This window comes from Equus asinus, chromosome 13 (genome assembly GCF_041296235.1).
Source record: "Equus asinus isolate D_3611 breed Donkey chromosome 13, EquAss-T2T_v2, whole genome shotgun sequence".
NCBI lineage: Eukaryota > Metazoa > Chordata > Mammalia > Perissodactyla > Equidae > Equus > Equus asinus.
This window is the reverse complement of record NC_091802.1, coordinates 56,757,238-56,779,980: the sequence shown is the minus strand read 5'-3', so window position 1 is coordinate 56,779,980 and position 22,743 is coordinate 56,757,238.

The window sequence follows — 22,743 nt, the reverse complement described above, 5'->3', positions numbered from 1 at the left end:
TTACTATCAGTAGAGGACCCCCAAATCCGCCTCCTCCGATTTAAGTTCAGGCCACCCAAACATGAAGGCTGAGCCTCAGTTATCTGGGTCTAAAATGGTCCTGGAGGTGTCAGTCAAAAGAACCAGAAAAGAGAAATCAGTTAGAGGCATATGAATTAGAAAAGAATCCCTGTGCATATGATACGATAGTATATGAAAGAATACACTATGTATTATCGATATAGTAAGGTAGCAGGGTATAAAATGAGCATACAGAAATCAATAGCCTTCATAAACATCAAAAATAGCCAGGGAGAGGATACAGTAATGAGGAGAAAACTCGCTTACAATAGCATCAATGAAAACAAAATATTTTGCAATAAATTTAACAAGAAATGTTCAAAATCTGTATGAGGAAAACATTAAAATCTTCCTGAAAGGCACAAAAGTAGTTTTGGACAAATGGAGAGTCATCTTTTGTCCTTGTAAAGGACGACTCAGTGTAATCAATTTGTTAGTTCTCCCCAAGAAAATGGATAAATACAAGGCAATGCCAATAAAAATACCAAAACATTTTTTCTAGATCCTAAACAGATACTAAAATTCGTATGGAAAAATAAACATGTAAGACTAACTGGGAAAACCTGAAAAAGGAAAGCCATGAGGAATGTCTAGCTCTACCAAGCATTGAGACATACTATAAAGTCTCTGTTACTGAAGCAGTGTGGGACCGCTGCGTGAAGAGACAGGTGACCAGCGGAGTGGAAGAGAAAGTCCGGAAGTCCACCCAGGTACACACAGAAATCACTGGGGCACTGGGTCAGACGACCTTGCGGCTAATGGTGCTCAGCCAGCCAGACAGCCATGTGGAAAGAGATCAGCCCGGATCTATAACTTACATAACCAAGAATAAACTCCAGATGGCTCAGAGCTCTGAATGTGAAAAATGAAATGATAAGAGAACTAAGAATTTAGAGGTGAATACCTCTTTGACTAGAGTGTAGGAAAAAGTTCTGTATATGACTCAAAATCCAGAGGCAATAAAAGATTGATAAATTCGACTACATAAAAATAATAAAATTTTGTGTGGCAAAAAATCACCATAAGCCTAAAAGCCAAATAAAAAGTTGGGAAAAAATATTTGCCACATATATCATAGATAAAGGGTTAATATCTCTAATATATACATAAAGGACTCATAAAAATGGAAGGACGTAAGACCCAAAACCCAATGGGCACAAAACACGAAAAGCAAGGCTCTTAAAAAAGATATAAAAACGACCCTTAACTGTGTGAAAAAATGTTCAACTTGACTCATAGTAAGAGAAATACCAATTGAAATTACTCTAAGACACCATTTTTCACCTATCAGATTGGCAAAAATTAAGCAGCTTGACAACCATTTTATTGGCAAGGTTGTAGGAGACAGGAACTTGTATGAGTAACTAGCGGGAATGCCAAGGGACCCAGCCCTTGTGGGGGAATTCGGCACCACCAACCAAAACCACCTGCGTGCTTATCTCTTGCCCAAAAAACCCCTTCTCTAGGAATTGACCCTGAAGGTGCATCTCCAACAACACAAAAGTAAATGTGCTCAAGGTTATTCAGGACAGTTCTGTTTGAAATTGCAGAATATCGGAAACTTGAGGGATGGAAATATAAGGAATGGTGCAGCTCACAGTGGAGTATTGCGCGGCTGAAATAGAATAGGGAGGATCCACATGAATTGACATAGTTGAAAGTTTAAAAAAGTAGACACAAAAGAGTTTTTATAGTATTTATACCTTTTATGTAGGAAAGAAGAAGAAATAAGAAAATATACATGTATCCGCTTATTTTTGCAAAAAGAAATATGAGGAAAAGATACCCAAAAGTAGAGAGATTGGTTACCTAAGGGGGGTGAAGAGAAACAGGGCGGAGGGGATGAGAGGGTAGGAAAGGATGGTGGGAGGGAGTGACGCTTCTGTGAATACCCTTTTTGCATAATTTTGCCTTTGTTCCTGATATACTAAAAAACAAATAAAATCAATAAAGGTGGGGGGAAAACGCTAAAATGGAATACAAAGAGAAACAAATGAACCTACCCATATTAAAATGTTATTCATAACCACACAGAAGGGGCAAAGCTACCTTTCAACTATAACATCTTCAGAATAAAGACAGAAAGAATTGCAAACAAACACTGGGTCTAATCGGTAGGTTGGTTTCATGTGTGCTGTGGCTTAGTAGTTCTGAAACCACTTTCAGTGCATTATAGGATTAAGCAAGTAAGCAAATATATTAAGGATAATGGGAACCAATTTTCTCATCAGAAAAGAAAGTTGCAAATATGGAAAGACGCAAGACTGGAATGAACAAGGAGCCTTCTGGTGTTGGACTGGGACTGGAGGCATCAGTATGAACCTGAAATTTAGGTAGAGAGAGAGACAGAGTTACCTGTAAGGGGGTGTGTGTGTGTGTGTGCATGCATATGTATATTTATTAGCTCTGTCAACTACTAGGGCCTAGAAGTAATGAAACTCCAGTAACAATGACCACATATGGTGCCCAGATCTTGGTACTACACGGTTCCTAAATACCATCCTAAATACCAGGGCTTTTTGGAAAAACGGCTGATTCCAGGGCTAGGGTAAGGAAGGGACAAGATGCACCTGGAATATTTTATTAACCCAGGAAGTAAGGAAGCACTTAAAAAATGGGAGACACATCAGAAGAACATAGAAGCCAGCCTTCTCGAAGGAGTTCCCACTGGCTAAATACAGGACGATTTGAGAATGAAAATAAATAATGATAGTAACGAATTTCAGCACATCGACTGTAACGGGAATCCATGAGTCCGTACTGCGGGAAGGAAGAAATGCTTTTTCTCATAGTGGAATACTACCAAATAATTGTAAATGGAACGAAGTTAGAAAATCGCTGTTTGACGAACGTCATACAGCTGGTCCCCGACTTCCAGTGGTCCCACTTCATTAGAAGTAGCATTCAGTAGAAATCGTGCTTCGCTTTTTGCGTTTCGATCTTTTCCAGGGCTAGCGATCTGCCGTCGGATCCTCTCTCGTGATGCTGGGCGGCAGCAGCACCCGCAGCTCCCCGTCAGCCACGCGATCACGAGGGTAAACAACCCATACACTGACAACCATTCTGCACCCACACGACCATTCTGTTTCTCACTTTCAGTCCAGTAATCAGTGAATTACATGAGACGTTCAGCACACGATCATAAAATAGACTTTGTGTTAGGTGACTTTGCCCAACCGCAGACTAACGTAAGGGTTCTGAGCACATTTAAGGCAGGCTGGGCTAAGCTGTGGCGCTCGGTGGGTTGCACATATTAAATGCATTTCAGCTTACGATATTTTCAAGTTACGATGGCTTCATTGGGACGTAACTCCATTTAAGTCGAGGAAGATCTGCATTTATAGATTCAAGCAAGATCATTAATGGATGCTGAAACTAATGGATGAAAGTCTGATGGGGAATAAGATATCTACATAGTCTCAAACTATCTCCCACAAAATACCTACCGGTTAAAGGGCGAACTAGTGCTTTGCAGTGGAGAAGGCTGCTAGACTCCACCTGTACCAAGGGATCAAAACCAACATCATTAGCAATGGAGCAAACCAACATCATGCGCTTCTGAGAAGGACACGACATCACTTTTGTGGAATTCCTGCTGAAAAGGCGTAATAACTTCTATCCAATCCCAAGGAAATCTCAAAAGAACCCAGATTGAGGAATATTCTAGAGAACGATTGACCTGTTATCTTAAAAGATGCTAGAGTCATGAAAAGCAAAGACAGACTGAGAAACTGCTCAAGACTGAGAGAGACCAAGAGCCATGAGGACTAAATGCAGTGTGTTATCTTGGAATGGACCCTGGACTGGATTTTTATTGTATTTTACTCGCTACTAAAAACTATTGGGACAATTGGCAAATATGAATAAAACCTGTAAATTAGACAATATTATTATGTCAATGCTAATCACCTGATTTTTAAAATAATTGTGTTGTGGTTGTATAAGAGAATATCCTTGTTCTTGGCAAATACAGACTGAAGTATTTAGGAATGAAGGGGCATTATGTCTGCAACTTGACTTAAAAATTGTTCAGGGAAAATCATGCAGGAAAGAGAATGATAAAGGAAATGTGGCAAAATATTAACACCTGGAGAATCCGGATGAAGTGAGTATGAGAGTTCTTTGTACTATTCTTGCAACTTCTCTGTAAATAGGAAATTGTTTCAAAATTAAAAATAAATAAAAGCAAGGATTTTAAAGGTACAGGATTTCCTCTATGGGCAGGATAGGGCCCTCCTACAACAAAACAATTATATCCTGGAGAACAGAAGTCTTTGAAATGCATCGCTGGGCTCTTAGTAAGGGAGATCTCCATTCCTGTGCTACCTCCCCCAAATCTCAGCTGAACCAGAGCTAGGAAAGGGAAGCATCCGGCCCTCAAGAAATACAGACTTGTTTTGAGGGCAAATGTCAATATCAGGACTGCAATCTACAGAAAGACTGAGTCCTGGGAGGGGCTGAACCTCGTGCTTTCATGTTAGCTGAGACCCTAGAAGGAGAAGAAAGTCTGCAGAGCTCCCTGGCTGCCAGCGGAGCCAATGGAAATCCTCTCAGGAAGGAGACGACTCCACGGCCCCAGGATTCCCTTCCATGAAGATCAGCAAAACCTGAGTCCCCATCCCCCGAGGGTTTCAGATACTGGAGTAATCAGATACAGACTATAGGGTACAGATGTGTGAAATCTTTAAAGGAGTTAAAGATGCAATACCCCGGGCCAGCCCAGTGGCACAGTGGTTAAGTTCACATGTTCCACTTCGGCAGCCCAGGGTTCACTGGTTTGGATCTTGGGTGTGGGCCTACCCACCGCTTAGCAAGCCATGCTGTGGCAGGTGCCCCACATATAAAGTAGAGGAAGATGGGCACGGATGTTAGCTCAGGGCCAGTCTTCTTTAGCAAAAAGAGGAGGAGGATTGGTGGCAGATGTTAGCTCAGGGCTAATCTTCCTCAAAAAAACCAAAACAAAATGCAGTTCCACAAATGAGTAAATGAGAGACTATAGAAACGATCAGACTGAGCTGATTAAGAACTAAATGGAACTTCTAGAAATAAGGGAATATGATTGTTGGGGGGAAAAACCCTCAGTGAATGAGTGAGACAACAGATTCTACACAGTTGAAGAGAAGAGTGAATTAGTGAACTGAGAGAGAGAGCTGAAGAAATTTCCCAGAGTAGACAAACAGAGATATAAGGACATTGAAATTAAGAGAGGTTAGGGGCCGGCCCTGTGGCCAAGTGGTTCAGTTCGTGGGCTCCACTTCGGTGGCCCGGGGTTTTGCTGGTTCGGATCCCAGGTGCAGACATGGCACCGTTTATCAGGCCACGCTGGGGCAGCGTCCCACATAGCACAACCAGAGGCACTCACCACCAGGTTCTACAAGTGTGTACCGGGGGCTTTGGGGAGAAGAACAAGAAAAAAAAAGAGAGAAGAGAGGTTAACGAATATAGAAGACGGAATAAAAAAGCTACTATAAGCCTAAACAGAGTCTCAGAAGAAAACAAAAGAAAGAGAATGGAGTTAAGATAATCTTATAGGAGACAAAGGCTGACCATCCTCGACATGTGACAGACGATCTGAATCTGCAGCACAGGAAGCACACATACTAAGCAGGATAAATGAAAAAGAAATCCACGCTTAGACACACTGTGGTGACCTGCACAGCACCAAAAGCAAAGAAAAGATCTTAAAAGTAGCCAGAGAGAAAAATACAAAACATCCGCAAAGGACCTATAGTTAGATTGATAGCCGACTTCTCAACAGTAATAACACAAGTTGGAAGGCAGTAGAATCACATCTTCAAAATGCCCAGAGAAGACGACCTGGACCTGTGTACCCAGGAAAACTATTAAGAACATGCTGACTCCACGATATTGTCAGATATCTAAAAGCTGTGTTTACCGCCGACAGGAAATTCACTATAAGAACTTCTACAGAATGCATTTCTGGAAGAAAGAAAATGATCCTAACAAGGTCTGAAAAGTGAGAAGGAGTGGCGAGTAAAGAAATTGGTGAATGTGAGATAATAGAAAATATGTTTTGGTCTCTGCCTCCGGTCCCTGGCACGGGGCTCCCAGAACTCTTGTAATCTTGTAAGTAATGAGAGCACGAGGAGCATCTTTTGTTCTAACGTTTGGCCTCTGCCCCCAGTTCCTGACTCCAAGCTCTTATGTCCCTTGGAATTTCCTGGGTGACAGGAGCATCTTTTGTTCTAAGGAGGTGACTTTGAGTGGGCTCCTGGATGGGGCTGGTCACCAGAAAGACCAAGCCGTGATTAGAGGCTTGGAAGTTTCAGCCCCACTGCTATCCTCCAAAGAGGGCAGAAGGGCTGGAAACAGAGTTGATAACTGACCGAGCCTGTGTGAGGAAGCCTCCATAGAGTACCAATAGGATGGGGTTGAGAGAGCTTCCAGGGGGTGAGCACATCCACACACCAGGAGGGTGACACCCCAACTCCAAGGGGATGGAAGCTCCTGTGCTTGGGACCCTCCCAGACCTCACCCTGCGTATCTCTTCATCTGCATCCTTTATCATATCCTTTAATAAACTGGTGATAATAAGCATTTCCTTGAGTTCTGTGAGCCATTCTAACAAATTAATCACACCTGAGGAGGGAGTCATGGGAACCTCAGATTTATAGCCGATCAGTCCGAAGCACAGGTGACAACCTCGACTTGCGATTGGCATCTGAAGTGAGCTGGGAGGAGTCTGGTGGGACTGAGCCCTTAACCTGTGGGATCTGCCGCTACCTCCAGGTAGATAATGTCAGAATTGAGTTAAATTGCAGGACACTCAGCTGGTGTAACAGAATTGCTCGGTGTGGGGAAAACCCCCCCACGTTTGGTGACCAGAAGTGTCAGAAGTGAAGTGTTCTGTGTGAAAGTGTAAGTGCACAAAAGTGAGGCCATCTTGTTTCGCTAAACGGCCCCAGCCCCTCTCCGTGTGACTACTCGCTGGTCTGCACACACTCTAAAAACTTCACCTGCTCTCCTAATTTACGGCCTCCACTTATGCATGTACTCCTCGATGGCTTGATAAATTAAAACTTTGTTCTATGAGTTTCTCTCCGGGAACAGGCTGACTACAGGCAGGAAACATACTTACAAGGGGTCCATCACAGTTGACAGAAGACTGGAACCATAAAAGACGCTGGAGACCGTCACGGCTGAAGGAAACCCCCTCCTTACTCCCATTTTCCCTGTATAGCTGCCTCAAGATTCTCTAATCTGTAATGACGAGTTTTTGAGACATTAATCACCTGTCTTCCAATTTGCAGGCTAATCTAATTAAACTTCCTTTCTCTGACTCGTGATTAATTTGCTCAGATCTCGGCGAGCAGAGCCAGCCCATTGCTCGGTATTGAAGGTAAAGGAGACACGCAGAGGTTGACTGGGTTTTTCTTTTTTTCTTTTTTTTTTTAATTTTTCTTTTTTTCGGATGTACATCATATTTCGAATTCTGTATACGTTACATCATGTTCACCACAAAAAAATTGGGTTTTTCTAATATAGTAAATATATAGGAAAATTTAACAATTTTGTGAATATGCCAAACCATATAGTAAAATCCACTGAATTGTACTCCTTAAAGGATTCAATAAAAATGTTATCTATCTTCCTGGGAAATAAGGAGAACCTTTAAAAATGCTCTAAGACCCATTCTAATAAAGATGCAGAGAATGGAGTTCCTCCACCCTCATCACACATCACTAGACACATCTAAAGATTATCCTACATTGCGGGTGGGAAAATATATATATATCACTTAGCATTCATCGATTAGAGTCATTTTTACAAACTTCTCCTTCAGAGGCTTACCAAAAATCATCGCTAGAGAAGAGCAAATGGTGTAACTGGGGGACAATTCGAGCCCCTCCCGGGACACTGTCCAAGAAGCACGCAGCAGGAGGAGGGATAAGACACATGCTTCTCAGAAAGATAACTGTCTCCCTCCTGAAGAAAGGTGAAGTCTCTTAGCTGGCATTTCTGGTGCTAGAGTTGTGCAGTCTCCTGATAGGCTATCAGAGGCAGAGTCTGGCTCGCCAGGAGTAACAGACTATTGCAGGGGGACCCACGCAAATCCGTGTCATGGGCCAATGCAACGGTCCCCAAGCTATTGGCTGACACCTGTGCCCCTCTCTGGGGGACTGCCCTTGGCTGATGGGAGCCCCTCGCCCTGACAATCTTGGGGCACTCCACCCCGCCCCCACGCCTGGAAGCCGATGCCTCACCAAAGGGGTGCGAGAGCCCACCCTCTTGCCTTAGGTCAGGACCATTCTGTGGTGTGATCTCCACTTGAATCCCCAAGGCTAGACTTCACCTGAGATCTCATCTTGGTTGTCCCTGTCCTCTCTGCCTTACATGTATTTTCTGAAGAGCCCTCCAGTGGCCACATGCCTCCAGATCCCTGCGTCAGGCTCCGCTTCTGGGAAGCCAGTCTAAGAGAAGCCTTTCTAGGTGGTCTTAACCCACCAGGGAGTAAGCCTAATGCATTTCACCAGACATTCCTTCCTTATACCTGGCTTCACAACAGTATCGAGTCATTCTTTCTTGCTGTAAACACTCTCGACCAGATATACATTTTGAACTCGTTTTCTTGGAAGCCTAGTTCTCTCATAAATTTGAAATGAAATTTTGACAGGAACACACAGTTCAGTGAGAGAAGTTGTCATACTAAATAGCTCCCACCCTTTTCCTTGATCCATTCCAGCTTGGACCAAGAACTCCAAGGGCAAGTTCAAGCTTCCAAACCCTAAGGCTCTTCCCACCAGGAGTGAACTTGTAAGGATTCAAAGCAGGGGCCAGGAATAGAGGACTTGACCAACGGGTGGAGCCATGATCCTCCGTTCAAGGTTGCAGCATCATTTGTCTTTCATTAATCCCGGTCTCTCTCTTTTCCTCCCTCCTTTCAGGAGTCACTGATCAGGTCCCCACTATTGCTAATCCATCTGCCTTTAATTAACATTGTTCCTCATTTTTCACATTCCTGGGGTTCATGTTTCTAAGTCGGCAGATGGAGAGGATTGAAAATGTTGAAGTGCGGCTAACACTGCTCGCGGTTTTCTGCTTTGTCCACCGCTGTTCTCCCAGTTGCTTCTGGGTCAGCAGATTTTGTTCTTGCTCTTTTGGTAATCAGGCATCATTTTGGGTTTTTTGAAGTGTATGAAAATGAGAGCAGGTAACAGCATTCAAAAGTTGTCCCTGGGTCGTGAGTGCGTTAGAGGGATTAAGAGGATTAAGCAGCAGGACGGATGTTGGTGTTAGTAATGGAAGTCTGAAGTTTACTTAGGAGAGGATGCTGGCGTGTTCACTCTGCTGTCGTGGCAGTCCTCACACATCCTGTTGACTGGCATAGAAAGGAAAGGCTGAAGTCAGACACTTATGTCTGCAGAAGGAGAAAAGTATACCTCACTAAGCCTGACGACTTACACTTATCCACAAAATTGTTTGCAAATTGGTTTGTGCTAAAACACAGGCTTCTCTGGATTATCATGTTCTGGGCAGGCGCACAGAGCAGCAGTGTGCTGGCTACCTGGCAGCCAGGAAACCAGAGGCCTTGCCCTGCCCTTCACACACGCACGCCCGCACGCGCACACACGCACACATGCACTAGCTGCCTCAAGATCTCAAAGCAAACAGCACGCCCAGGGTGATGCATGAGTTTCCACCATGAGCTGCGCTCGAGCGCAGGAGGAAACATGGCCCTACAGGTCCTTTCACGTCGTGTGGGCACCACGCTCCTCCTGAGTGTGAGGGTAAAGGAAAGAAAAGCTCTTGGCACAGCCAAACCCACGCCGTGTGGGAGCTCCTCTCCCACAGACGCAGCGTATTGACGCAGCACTGCCTGCTATTTTGGGGAGTCAGAAAATTGCAATGATTATCAGTGTCTCAGAGTTAGGGCCTAATGAAACCGGGCAAACCATCTCAGGCGATGTGATTAGGATTCTAAAGGGAGGCTTGGCGAGAAAGGTGTTTGGGGCGAGAGAATACGTAGGTTTCTGACTTAGATGGACACCGTTTCAACAACCAGAGCAGCGTCAATAATCACAGTACTTGGCTGGGTGTAGAGACACGCGTCACCTCTCCCTGGGGGAATTTATGAATCTATAAACACAGCCACCCAGCTTGCAGGAACCTCTTTCCCCTGCCCTATTGTCTTCTAGCCTCCAGTGCTGGAAACTAAAAAGAATCCAACATTAGGCTAACTCTCTTCCCTTTCTTTTTTATTTTTTTGAGGAAGATTGGCCCTGAGCTAACATCCATGCCCATCTTCCTCTACTTTATACGTGGGACGCCTGCCACAGCATGGCTTGATAGGCGGTGCCATGTCCGCACCCGGGATCCGAACCAGAGAACTCCGGGCCACCAAAGCAGAGGACACAAATTTAACTGCTATGCCACCGGCTGGCCCCTCTCTTTCCTTTCTAAGTGACCTGTTCTTGCCAAGCTCCTTTCTCCTTGGAATTCCCAAGTTTCACCAGGATAGGCCTGGAGGCCAACTGTTCAGAGGGAGTCCTACCTGGGCGTCCATGAGTCCCTCTGATCTGCAAACCCAATTCTCTTTTGGTCACAGGAGGAAGATCTTTACCATTTGCCTATTAATGTGTCTTTTCTTCATCTTCTCCTTGTGCTGCCTTCTCTCCTTGAGATGCATCCTCCAAGACTCTTGTTTGTTTTCTAATTTACATCTTAAAAAAAAATTTGTTTTTGCCCTGTGCATCAATGATTTGGATTTCAACAAAAACTACCCTCTTTTTCAGGCTGTCTAATGAATTTTTTAATTTAAAAATCATGGTTTTTGATTTTTTTTTTTTGGTCCCAGAGCAGTTTTTAAATGTTCTGATAGAAGTTCCTTGAGAGACTCTTGTTACCATTTGGTTAATGTTCCCCTCTGGCCCTTCCCTCCTTCCGCCTCAGTGGGTGAACTGGGTCTTCCTCCTCCTGGAGGCACGATCCTCCTCAACGAGCCCCTCTCTTTCGGCTGCTTAGAGCTTCGCATTTCCTCAGCGACCAGGCCCGGTGTCTGGGATCTGAGAAGAGATACCGTAGGAAATAACGGTTTCCACATGTGTGGGCAAGGGGTGAACAGACACCCTGCCCTGAGCCCTCTGCTGAAGCCCAGACAGCAGCGCCGCTGCTCCTGGGGCTCCAGGGTCCGAGCAGCTCTACCCCAAAGACGTGCTCCAAGATGGCCTCGCTCTCCTGGCTGGCGGTTCACGCTGGTGCTCACCTGGGTGCCTCGATTCTCCCCCACGCAGCCACTCATCCTCCAGGAGGCTAGACAAGCTCTAACCCGGACGTGGTGGCCAAGGGTTCCGAGAGAACAAGAGCGAAGCTACAAGGCCGCTCGAGGTCGATGGTCAGCAGGCACACAGTGCCATTTTGGCCACATTCTATTGGCCAGAGAAAGTCACAAGGCCAGTCCAGAGTTAAGGGGTGGGGAAATAGACTCAACCTCTTGTTGGTAGGAGTGTGTGCATTTCAGGACCAGAGGACTTTTGCAGGCACCTCTGCCAGCAACATATCCGGTGGCCGTGTGGGCAGATACAACGCTTCACCAGAAAGAGCCCAGTCTTTCTCACGGTCCAGTGTCTGTCGCCACACATCATATTTCAGTCTGCACGGTGCCGTAACAGCCAATATTTGTAAAGTGCTTCCTATGTTTCCAGAACTGCGGCAGGCACATTTCATGAGTGTGGCGATCCTTAGGAAGTTACACTTTTATCATTCCCATGTTACAGATGAGGACACTGAGGCACAGAGAGTTTAAGGAACTCGTCCCAGTCCACAGTCGTCGGTAAACAGGGTAGCTGAGACTGAGGGCTTTGCAACCTACTCTCTCGAGCTTTCTGCCCCGCTGCCTTTTGCACGTCTGCCTCACAGGCATCTGGAAGTGTCCTTGGTATTCCTCTCTCCTTCCTTGTCTAGTCCAAGGGGGCCACACTCAGGGATTTGGGCGGATAGTGGCTGGAGCACACATCCCTGCCTCTCTCTCTCCCCAGCTACCTCTCTGAAGTAACACCGCAGCCAGGGAGGCCAGCAGGCGGGGCTTGGCAAGGACATCTGAGCTCCAGGGTTCTCTGGGGAAGGAAGCAGGTAAGGACTTGATTTGTTTTGGTGCTCAGGTGGGGGACTGTCGCCAGGGACCAGCAGCAAAGAGGAGAGCTTGCCTGATCTTGCACTCTGGGAGAAAGTGCAGCCCAGGGGGTGCCCCAAAAGGACCCAGCCAGAGCAGACGGGAGGGTGGGGCAGGTGTGTGCAGTTCTCGGGTACCCACTGAAGGTCACTGGTTTGCACTTTGCTCGCCACACCCTGATGTGTACACACACACAAAATCTCATTTATGTCATCTTTTTTTGAGGCCAATTCTCAGACAGAGCTCTCACAAGGTATAAAATTAAATCAAAATAGGCAACCATATGACCAGGCAGCAAAGACTACATCCAAGATCTTGCCACTGGAACTATCCATCGGGGATGCCACTGTGTCGCTGCCACCAGGTATTTGCCAACACTCCAGTGAACTTGGATCCACCCACTGCATCACTTGCAAGAAATCCTTGTTTATTCCTACACTTCTGTCTCAGTCTTTCATGACACAAATTCCCAGGAGGAGCATTTGGGGGACATACTCTCCGCCTGTGCTTGTGCTCCAGCTGCCTGTGAGTGGGGAGAGGGCCGTCCGTCCTTTAGCTTCCACGATAGGAGGGAGACCTTTCCTGCTATGTACTTGACAATCGCAAAATAATCAGGTGTTTGGATCCTAGATAAATACCTGGCGAATTTCCTTTACATGTGGATTTTATTGTTTTTCTGCTCAGTATTGGCCCAGTAGATTTGTTCGTTTTTAAGACTTTATGTTTTTAGAGCAGTTTTAGGATCACAGCAAAATTGAGAGGAAGGTACAAAGATTTCCCGCATACCTACTGCCCCTGCACACGCACAGCCCCGGCCATTATCAACATCCCCCACCAGAGCAGTACCTTTGCTACAGTGGACAAGATAGACTTTTTTTTCTGAGGAAATTTCACCCTGAGTTAACATCTGTTGTAAATCTTCCTCTTTTTTTTGCTTGAGGAAGATTAGCCCTGAGCTAGTATCTGTGCCAGTCTTCCTCTAATTTGTATGTGGGTTGCCACCACAGCATGGCTGACAAGTGGTATAGGTCCGTGCCTGGGATCCAAACCTGTGAACCTGTGCTGCAAAGCAGAGCATGCCGAATTTAACCACTATGCCACGGGGCTGGCTCCAAGATAGGTCTGTTTTTAAATTAAGAAAATCAATTTCAGATTTGCAGATTTAAAATGTAAAGGACACTTTTAACAGTGGCTTTATTTTCCATAGATGAGCAGATTTCAATTGTGAACTTGCAAAGGCCCTGTTTCTGCATAGGGACCTGTATCTGCATCACAGGGACGCTCAACGACATAGAAACACACCAGGGGCTCGCTACTGTTAAAGAGAAAAGCAAAGAGAAGAAGATGGGCTGCTCCCATGCCTGCTCTTATGGGAATCGATTACTCTACCTCCTCAGTTCAGAAACACAGACGCAGAATTGAAGTCCATCTACAACCCAAGGCAAAGTTTTTGAGGGCATTGCTTTATGTTGAACATTAAACAGCAGTTAACAAATTTGAATACAGCAAGGTGTACAGAATAGTAAAGCAGTCTTGACACGATTTAAACTCTCCAAGAACTCAGGCTGCACATTAGGACTTTGAAGTGCCTCTCATTCTAAACATAAATTACTATTGTAAATTCTCTATCAGTATTTTGATTCCCTTTTATGATTTTTTAGAGTATAGATAAATGGTAACATATTTTGTTCTGGGTCGTATATAAACTTGGATGGATAGGAAAGAGTAAAGATAGGTCGTAAGACAGAAAGGGAAAGGAAGAATGTACACGGTATGTATCCACTAAAACACAGACAGACATACATGCCACAAACATCCACCATTTCAAGGACACCTCAGTCTGTGAATGACTAGGACAGATATTGGATAACATTAAGAATTTCCATGGAATCACCATATCAGAGTGACTAGAGTCAGGCTCTGCTGACTTGCAAGCTTTTCATTCGCAGAGTAATAACCTTGAGAAGCCAAAAAGAAAGAAAAGGCCAGGGTACTGGAGACAAGGAGTTGAGCAGGAAAGGAGGCAGAAATCTGGACAGGGCTCCTCTCAAGTCTGGGGCTGAATACCCACTTGAGCAAGTGGAGGGCAAGTCTCCACAAAGCCAAGCAAAGGAAAACCACCAGAGAAAGAATAATTACCAGGAATCTGGGAGCTGAACATCTACCAGACATCATGCAACTAAAAAATCCCTGGCCAGCAGACCCGCACTACAAGAAATGTTAGAGGAAGTTCTTAAGGCTGAAGGAAATGATAGCAGGTGGAAACTCAGATCTACGAAGAAAGGAAGACTTCTGGAAATGATAAATGTAACATAATTTTCTCTCATTTCTCAATGTTTTTAAAAGATAAGTGACTTTAAAGGAAAAATAATGTCAGTGAGTTGTAGGATGTTTAACATATGTAGAAATAAAATACAATAATATTAGCACAAAGGATGGGAAGGGGAAATGGAAGTACACAGTTTTTACATTATAAGTGAAATGGTATGCTATTATTTGAAAGTAGACTATGATAAGCTAAAGATGAATAGTGTAAACCTTAGAATAACCATTTAAAAAATAACTCAAATAAATATAGCTAATACGCCAATAGAGGAGATAAAATAGAACATGAGAAAAAAAAGAACAAAAAACAGATGAGACTAATAGAAAACATGCAGTGATATGGTGCGCATAACCCAATCATATCAATAATTACATTACATGTAAATGTACTAAATACTCTAAAAGACAGAGGTCATGAGGCTGGACAAAGAAGCAAAACCAACCATATGCTGTTTACAAGAGATGTACACTAAATATAAAGATGAAGATAGATTAAAAGTAAAAGAATGGAAAAGAATTACACCATGCAAACACTAATGATAAAAAAGCTGGAGCGGTTATATTAATATCAAAGAAGATAGACTTCAAGACAGGAGTACAATCAGAAATAGACAAGGACATTTTGTAATGATAAGATGATTAATACATCGATAAATTAGAACAATCCTAAATGCATACACAACTAATAACAGAGCTTCAAATTACATGAAGCAAGAACTGACAAAACTGAAGAGATGGGGCCGGCCCCGTGGCCGAGCAGTTAAGGTCACGCGCTCTGCTTCACTGGTCCGGGGTTTCGCTGGTTCAGATCCCGGGCGCGGACATGGCACCGCTCATCAGGCCATGCTGGGGTGGCGTCCCACCTGCCACAACCAGAAGGACCTACAACTAGAATATACAAAGTGTGCCAGGGGGCCTTGGGGAGAAGAAGAAGAAGAAAAGAGAAGATTGGCAACAGATGTTAGCTCAGGTGCTGGTCTTTGAAAGAAGAGAGAAATAGACAAATTCGAACCTGTTTTGGAAATAGTCAGATGTTTTCTTCTAAAGTTAAAGATATGCTTCCTCATGACACAGCAATTCAACCTCTAGTCATTCACCCAAGAGAAATAAAAACGTGGACATGAAAAGACATGCACAGCAATATTCGGAGCAGAATCAGTCGCAACAGCCAGAAACCAGAACTACCCGAATGTCCACCAACAAGAGAATGGATAAAAAATGTGTGGTATATTCATAAAATGGAATAATAAATACTTACAATGCACACAATCACAAAGAATACATACTGTATGATTATATTTTTATGAAGTTTGAGAAAATCAAAGCTAATTTATACTGAAAGAAATCAGAATAGTAGTGACCGTCTCTAGAGGGAATGGCAGGTCGACTGGAAGGGTAATAAGGGAACTTTCTTAGGTATTGGAAATGTCTATACTTTGTTGGGGCGTGAGTTACACAGGTGATGCAATTATCAGAATTCATTGAACTGTACACTAAGCCCCCTGTATGTAAATTACTCCTCAATTTAAAAATACGGAATGGCTAAAAGCAATGTAATTCACATTAACTGAGGAGAAAGAGAAAATTAATATGATTATCTCAATTGGTGCAGGAAATGCATTTGATGAAATTCAACCCCTATTTATGATTTGCAAAATTTTTAGGAAACTAGGAACATAGGAATAGAAGGGAGCTTCTTTAACCTGATAAAGAACAGCTACCAAAAAAATTAAGTTGGCAACAAATATCATCCTGATATGGCAAAATATTGAAAACTTTCCCCCTGAGATTGCAAAAAAGATAAAGATGCCAGCTATCACTATTACTATTCAACATTAAAATGGGTATTCTAGCCACCACAATAAGGCAGGAAAAAGACATAAAATGCATAAGAACTGGAAAGTCATCATTGCCTAGTGACACGATTACACACATAAAAAATCCAAAATAATCTATAAGCTATTATGCTTTCTAAGTGAACTTAGCAACTTCTCTAGATGCAAAGTCAATTAAACAGACTATTGTGTTTCCATATGTCAGTAACAAACAAATAAGAAAGGAAATTTTAAAACAACATTATTTATAATGACATCGAAAAGCACCAAACACCTATGAATAAATCTAAGGGGAAATGTGCACCTCTCTATACTGAAAACTATGAAACATTATTGAGAAATTGAAGAACCCAAACAGCTGGAACGATATACAGCATTGGTGAATTGGAAGATTCAATATTGTTAAGACATCACATCTACCCAAATAAATCTACAGATTTCAGGTGCTCTCAAATCCCAGGGCATTTTTGTAGAAATCAACAGCTGATTCTAAAGTGCATGCGGAAATGCAAAAGGCCAAGAAAAACCAAGAAGGAACACCACGAAGTTGGAGGCCTCACACTACCTGGTATCCAGACGTTTACAGAGCTACAGAACTTAAGGCCACATGCTATTGGCACGAGGATAGACTGACCAAAGTAACAGAGTAACAGAGTACAGTTCAGACCTGATGAGGGAAACTAAGAGGATTCCTCACCAGCAGAACTACCCCGAAGGAATGGCTACAGGAAGTTCTCCAAACAGAAAGGAAATGATAAAAGAAGGAAAGATGGAACGTGGAATGAAGAACGAACAATGGAAAGCGTCAAAATATGAGTAAACATAATAGACTATCCTTCTCTTCTTGAGTTTTCTAAATTATGTTGATTAAAGCAAAAATTGTAGTCTGATGTGGTTCTAAATGTATGTAGAGGAAATATTGAAGACAATTGTATCATAAATGGGAAAGGATAATGGGGTCTAAATAGAGGTAAGGTTTGTACACGTCACTCAAACTGGTCAAATGTGGAAAGCAATAGACTATAACGAGTTACATATATATAATATAATACCTAGATATAAAGGCCTATAATATAAAGCTCTACAAAGAGATACACTCAAAAATGCTACAGATAGATAAAAATGGAATGCTGAAAATAAAATAGCCCACAGGAAGGCAGAAAAAAGGTGAGGCAGGTGGGAGTTGGAGGGAGTGAGGGAAAAACAGCAAGCCAGGCAAAGAGGCGTGTAGAGGCAGGGGCGCCAGTGCCAGAACAACACGCATATATGAAGCCTACAAGAAGACAGGTGACGCTGTCACAGAAAATATAAGACAGGAGCATTACTAAAGCAGTAAGCGAGGTCCAGACCAGTGACAGCCTGGAAGGAGAAGAATCAGAGCTCGGGCTAGTTCTGTAGGCACTGGGTCTGAGGATAAAATTCAACTTGTACATTGCCCGGGAGAATTCTGTTTTCCAGAATCAGTAGTCCCCAGCCACTCTCCCTCTGCTATTTCCTCTTGCCCGGAGTCAGCCACTTTCAAGTCTTCCAGCTGAGCCCTTTGGCATTTACCTCCAAACTTCTAAATTACACTCTTACATCGATGCTTCTTATGTTTTCGGTTTTAGGCATTACCCACTGACGTGCACAAGGAAGATGAGGATCTGGCTGCCTATCCCACATCTGCCCCATTGCCTACATGCATGCTTCCCACCCCTCAACCTAATTGTATCGTAATTTTGGTTAGCTCCAGATTCAGTGTTCACATTACTACAGTTATGGAAATGCTATCCACAGCTGGGCCGTGCTGTAAACTATAATTACTTTTTCTTTGTTGCACAACTTCCATCGTTCTGCCCCAGCATTAATACTTGTTATATTCTGGGGTTTGCTTTGTTTTCCATATAGTTATAAGCAATTCTACCCCAAATTTTTGGCCAGTTGCCTAATTATCTATTCAGGCTGTTTATTTACACTAGAGAGTCCATCAGTTTCATCATTTTGAGGAATAAGTCTTTCTCTGAGCTTCTGACCTCCTGCAATCTGGCCTGGTTGCCCTCTTCGCCTGGTTCATGTTTTTGCTGTCATCCTAGCAACTCTTTTCTGTGTTGAATCTCTTTTCTTTAGCCCATGTCTTCTTCTTCCTAGTAGAGAAAGTTCTCTAGCAGCTTCCTTTTGAAAAGGAGTAGGAGAGAGGAAAAGTTTTGAAGACGTTAATGCTGAAAAAGCATTATTCCTCCATTGCATCAATAGTTTGGCTAGGTATAGAATTCACGATCGAAAATAATGTTTTCTCATGGTTTCAAAGCATTGCTCTGTTGCTTTCTAGCCTCCACTTTTGCATTTGAGAAACCTAAAGCCATTCTTGATCTTTCTCATGTGACCTGTTTTTGTCTTTCTGGAATCTTACGGAATCTTCTCTGGGCATCGTGGGCCCTTTCATTATAAAAGCTTATGTCCTTCAATGCTGGGAAATTTTATGGAATTACTTTCATTGGATGATTTGCACCCTTCCATTTTTCTCTCTCTTTCCGGAACTTCTATGATTTAGGCATTGGGCCTCCTACACTTACCCTATAATTTTTTTAAAATTTTTTCTCCTATTTTCCATCCACGTATCTTATTTGCCCTCCTTTCTGGAAGCATTCAGAATTTATACATTCCCTTAATATGCCTAACTTCCTTAACGTGCCACATCTTCAACTGTACCTGGTATCCTCGAGGCCAAGACTCTATTTAATACTCCAGAAAAAACCCTAAAAAACAAAAAACACCTCTGGTCTTTTGCCAAGGTTGGGAGGGGCAGTCAAGTGTCTGAAGAGTGTGTGGAAGGGAACCATCTTAAACAGATTTCTACCAGTCCTTATTATAGTTCACCCCCTCATCCTATTTCCAGAGGTACAAAATGCCAAAAATCTCTAACCCTTTTGAAGTTTCTATAGTATAAATCGGGTTGGTTCTTGACTCCCCATTAAAAGCATAGTATTCAGCTATCTCAAGATGCTAAATCCTCTTATCCTTCTGCTTTCCATTTCCAGAATTGCGTTGCTGTGATCTCTACTCCTCTCCTCCTCAACCTTGTGGGTTTATGCTTTAAAAAAAAAAAATCCCTTTATTATCATCATAATGAGGTTTCAGGAGGAAACATAATTAGATGCATGTGTTCAGTGTGTCATATTTCTCCAGAAGCCTACAAGGAATGTTTAGTCCAGTGTGTTTATTTTTAATGATGTTCTTTTAAAAGTTTAATATACACCTTCTTGGTCATCTGGACCCTTATAATGAAGTATTGCCATGTGGTTTCAGTGCCCACATTTGTATTTAGGATTATCTAGCAATCTCCTAAACTGTCATATTTTAACTAACTTCTGACACAGCATTTCTCACCCTGGAGGGCAGGGCTTCCCTCCCTAGTTACGTGTTCTCACTCTTGTCGGTAATATGGACACACTGAAAATTTTTAAACAGAAGAGAGATACGGTCAGATCTTCATTTTATATCAGTCACATTGGCAGCTAATGGAGTGAAAGGTGAATTTGACAGGACAAGGTAGAAGGCAGGGAGGTGAATTAGAAGACAGTTGTAACCTAAGTGGATTTGGGAGGCTTAAGTAGGGTGGAAGTGAGCACAGATCTGAAAAATATTTAGGATCAAGATGGCAAATGCGTTCAATTTGGATTCCAAACTAATTGAAAAAGTTGCTGTGGACAGTTTTAAGCATCATAGACAGAAAAATAATAAATTGCTATCATTCATTTTGAACTAGTGAATGGATTATAATAAATACATTATGTATTATGGCAGCACAATTGAGATTAATGATAAAATTGTTTTAAGTTTCGTAATTTTAACATTTTTGTTTCCTACTGTTACCAGCACCAATTATAATTGTGCAAAATTTTATCAGTTGCACTGTGTGATACAAATAGGCAAATAGATTATCTATTGTTGGAACTAGTGTTTCATTTCTGACAAAATAACATTTATTTTTTCAAGAAATTGACATTTCTAAGAGGTTGAAAAAAATCTTCCCACTAATAGGTCTATAGGAAAAAATATATAAAAAGAAGCCTTTTGAATCTTGAAAATCATTAGATGCTAATTGTTTGCATCACAAGTGCTAATCCATATTCTAACTGATCCAGAACACCCCAGCTGATATTCAAAATCTAGTCATCAACTGTATTTTCTTTTTGCAAGCTCAGTATCTATTCAGCTTCAATTCAGTGCAGAAATTTGTCTTTTGACAAATTTTTGAAATACAACTGGAACAATTTTCATCATGGCTTTTTTTTTCATAAAATCACTAATCATCTAAAAATGATTTTGATTGAAATGACAAAACCAGCCTCTGACACATAATTAGAACACCTAATAAGTTTTGATTAGGAACTTGCTTGAAATTCACGCCACTTCAGATACTGAAAAATAAACTGATTTTAGTAAAAATATATTTTTACAAAGATGCTTACACAAGCTTGTCTCAGAACATAGAGAACTTTAAGTTTTGATCTCTCAGTTTTGTAAAACCATAATCCACAGTGCACCTTAAGTGAAAAGGATGTGTTTTTACTTTTCAAGATTTTAATTCAACTTAATGACGATCTTATATATCTAAAAAATCTAATGAAGTATACTTCACATGTAGACAAGAGGAAAGAAGTTCGCTTTTTATTATGGAAAATTTCAAATACATACAAACGTAGAAAGAATAGTGTAATGGGCTCCCATCGTGCAGCTTATATTAATAATAATGAATAATTATTATTACAGTAATGTAATAATTATCAAGTCATAGCCATTTTTGCTTCATCTGTATCCCCCACCCCCTCCCCACTTATAGCCCAGATTTGATTATTTTAACAAATCCCATGCATCACATTTTTCATATGTGAATTGATGAATAAATCAAAAGCAATAGTATATATTGGAGTATATGAGGAAGCCATTTGGTTCAAAACTAACTTGGCCTGACTTTTTTTCCAGAAAGCCCTGACGTGCATGACCTGTTGAGCATGTATCATACAACTGCTTTAAAGATTTACGATGTCCCAAAGACAGGAATGATGCCCTGAAAGATAGGGATCTTCCCCCCATGTCGGCATTTCTTTAAGGATAAGCATCTCTTCCTGGAAACTAATACCCACCTGCTGTGCTCACCTTGTGACCACTCACCTGCCGTGCCAGCTAAGCATCTCATGACAGAAATAAAAGGGACATTCCTGGGGCCACCCTGTGGCATAGTGCTTAAGTTCAGCATGCTCTCGATATTTGTGTTGACAAAATACTTCAGTATGTATTACTGATAGGTAAGAACTCTTTAAAATAATAACCATAATACTATTATCACACCTAAAAAAGTTAACAATTGCTTAGATTCACTGAATGCCCAGTTCATATTGCCCTGGTTCAAACAATAGAATTTTAAAATAACAAATCAGTAGCGAAACCAACAGTAAGTTAAAAACCGCTCCAGGAGGGCCCGGCCCCATGGCCGAGTGGTTAAGTTTGCTCGCTGTGCTTTGGCGGCCCCTGGTTCACCGGTTCGGATCCTGGGCATTGACCTACACACTACTCATCAAGCCATGCTGTGGCGGCGTAGAAAAAACAGAATGACCTACAACTAGAACATACAACCATGCACTGGGGGACTTTGGGGAGGAAAAGAAAAAACATATTTAGAAACAAAAATAAAAGTTACAAATGCTTTAAAAAAAAAAAACCCACTGCAAGAGATGGACTTCCAATGTGATGGCATCAGGCACTCCACAGACCCACTCTCCAGTGAAAGTGGAGAAAAGTCTAACAAGACAACCATTTAAATATCTGGAGATGGTCCGAAGGGCATACAGCAAATGAAGAAATATCTATTCAAGAAAATCTACTAAAATTTGATAAGAGTCTGTGGTATTTGAGCCAAGGATGCTTCCTCTCTCCTTACTCCCAGCTCACCGAGAAAAAAGTCCACTCCAGACTGCAACCGAGAGCACAGGGCTCACTCTCCCCTCAGCTCCCCGTGAGGGGCTTTCTTCCGGGGAGGAGCCGGACATCAGCATTTCTCATGCTGCCCCAGCTACCTGTGGCTGAGGCTGAGTTCCGGGCAAGTATGGCCAAGAGGTGGGGACTCCTGCTCCGCAGTGGAGGCTCTCTCATGGCGTGATGTCACAATTATGCCTGACCTGGGTTAGAAAGTGCTGGTTTCACACCAGGAGAGGCAAGCTGAGAAGACCTGAGGCTAATTCCTCCCTTCCACCACATGTTCCACTCCTAAACAGGGGTATCACTCTGAAAGAAGCATACAATTGTCCCCACCCCAGCTCCAGAGCCCTGGCTGGGGGATTTTGCCCGGGACAGAAGCAGGCTGTAAAACAGATAGGTCCTAATCTCTTTCCAAAGGAAGTGACTATCTGCAAC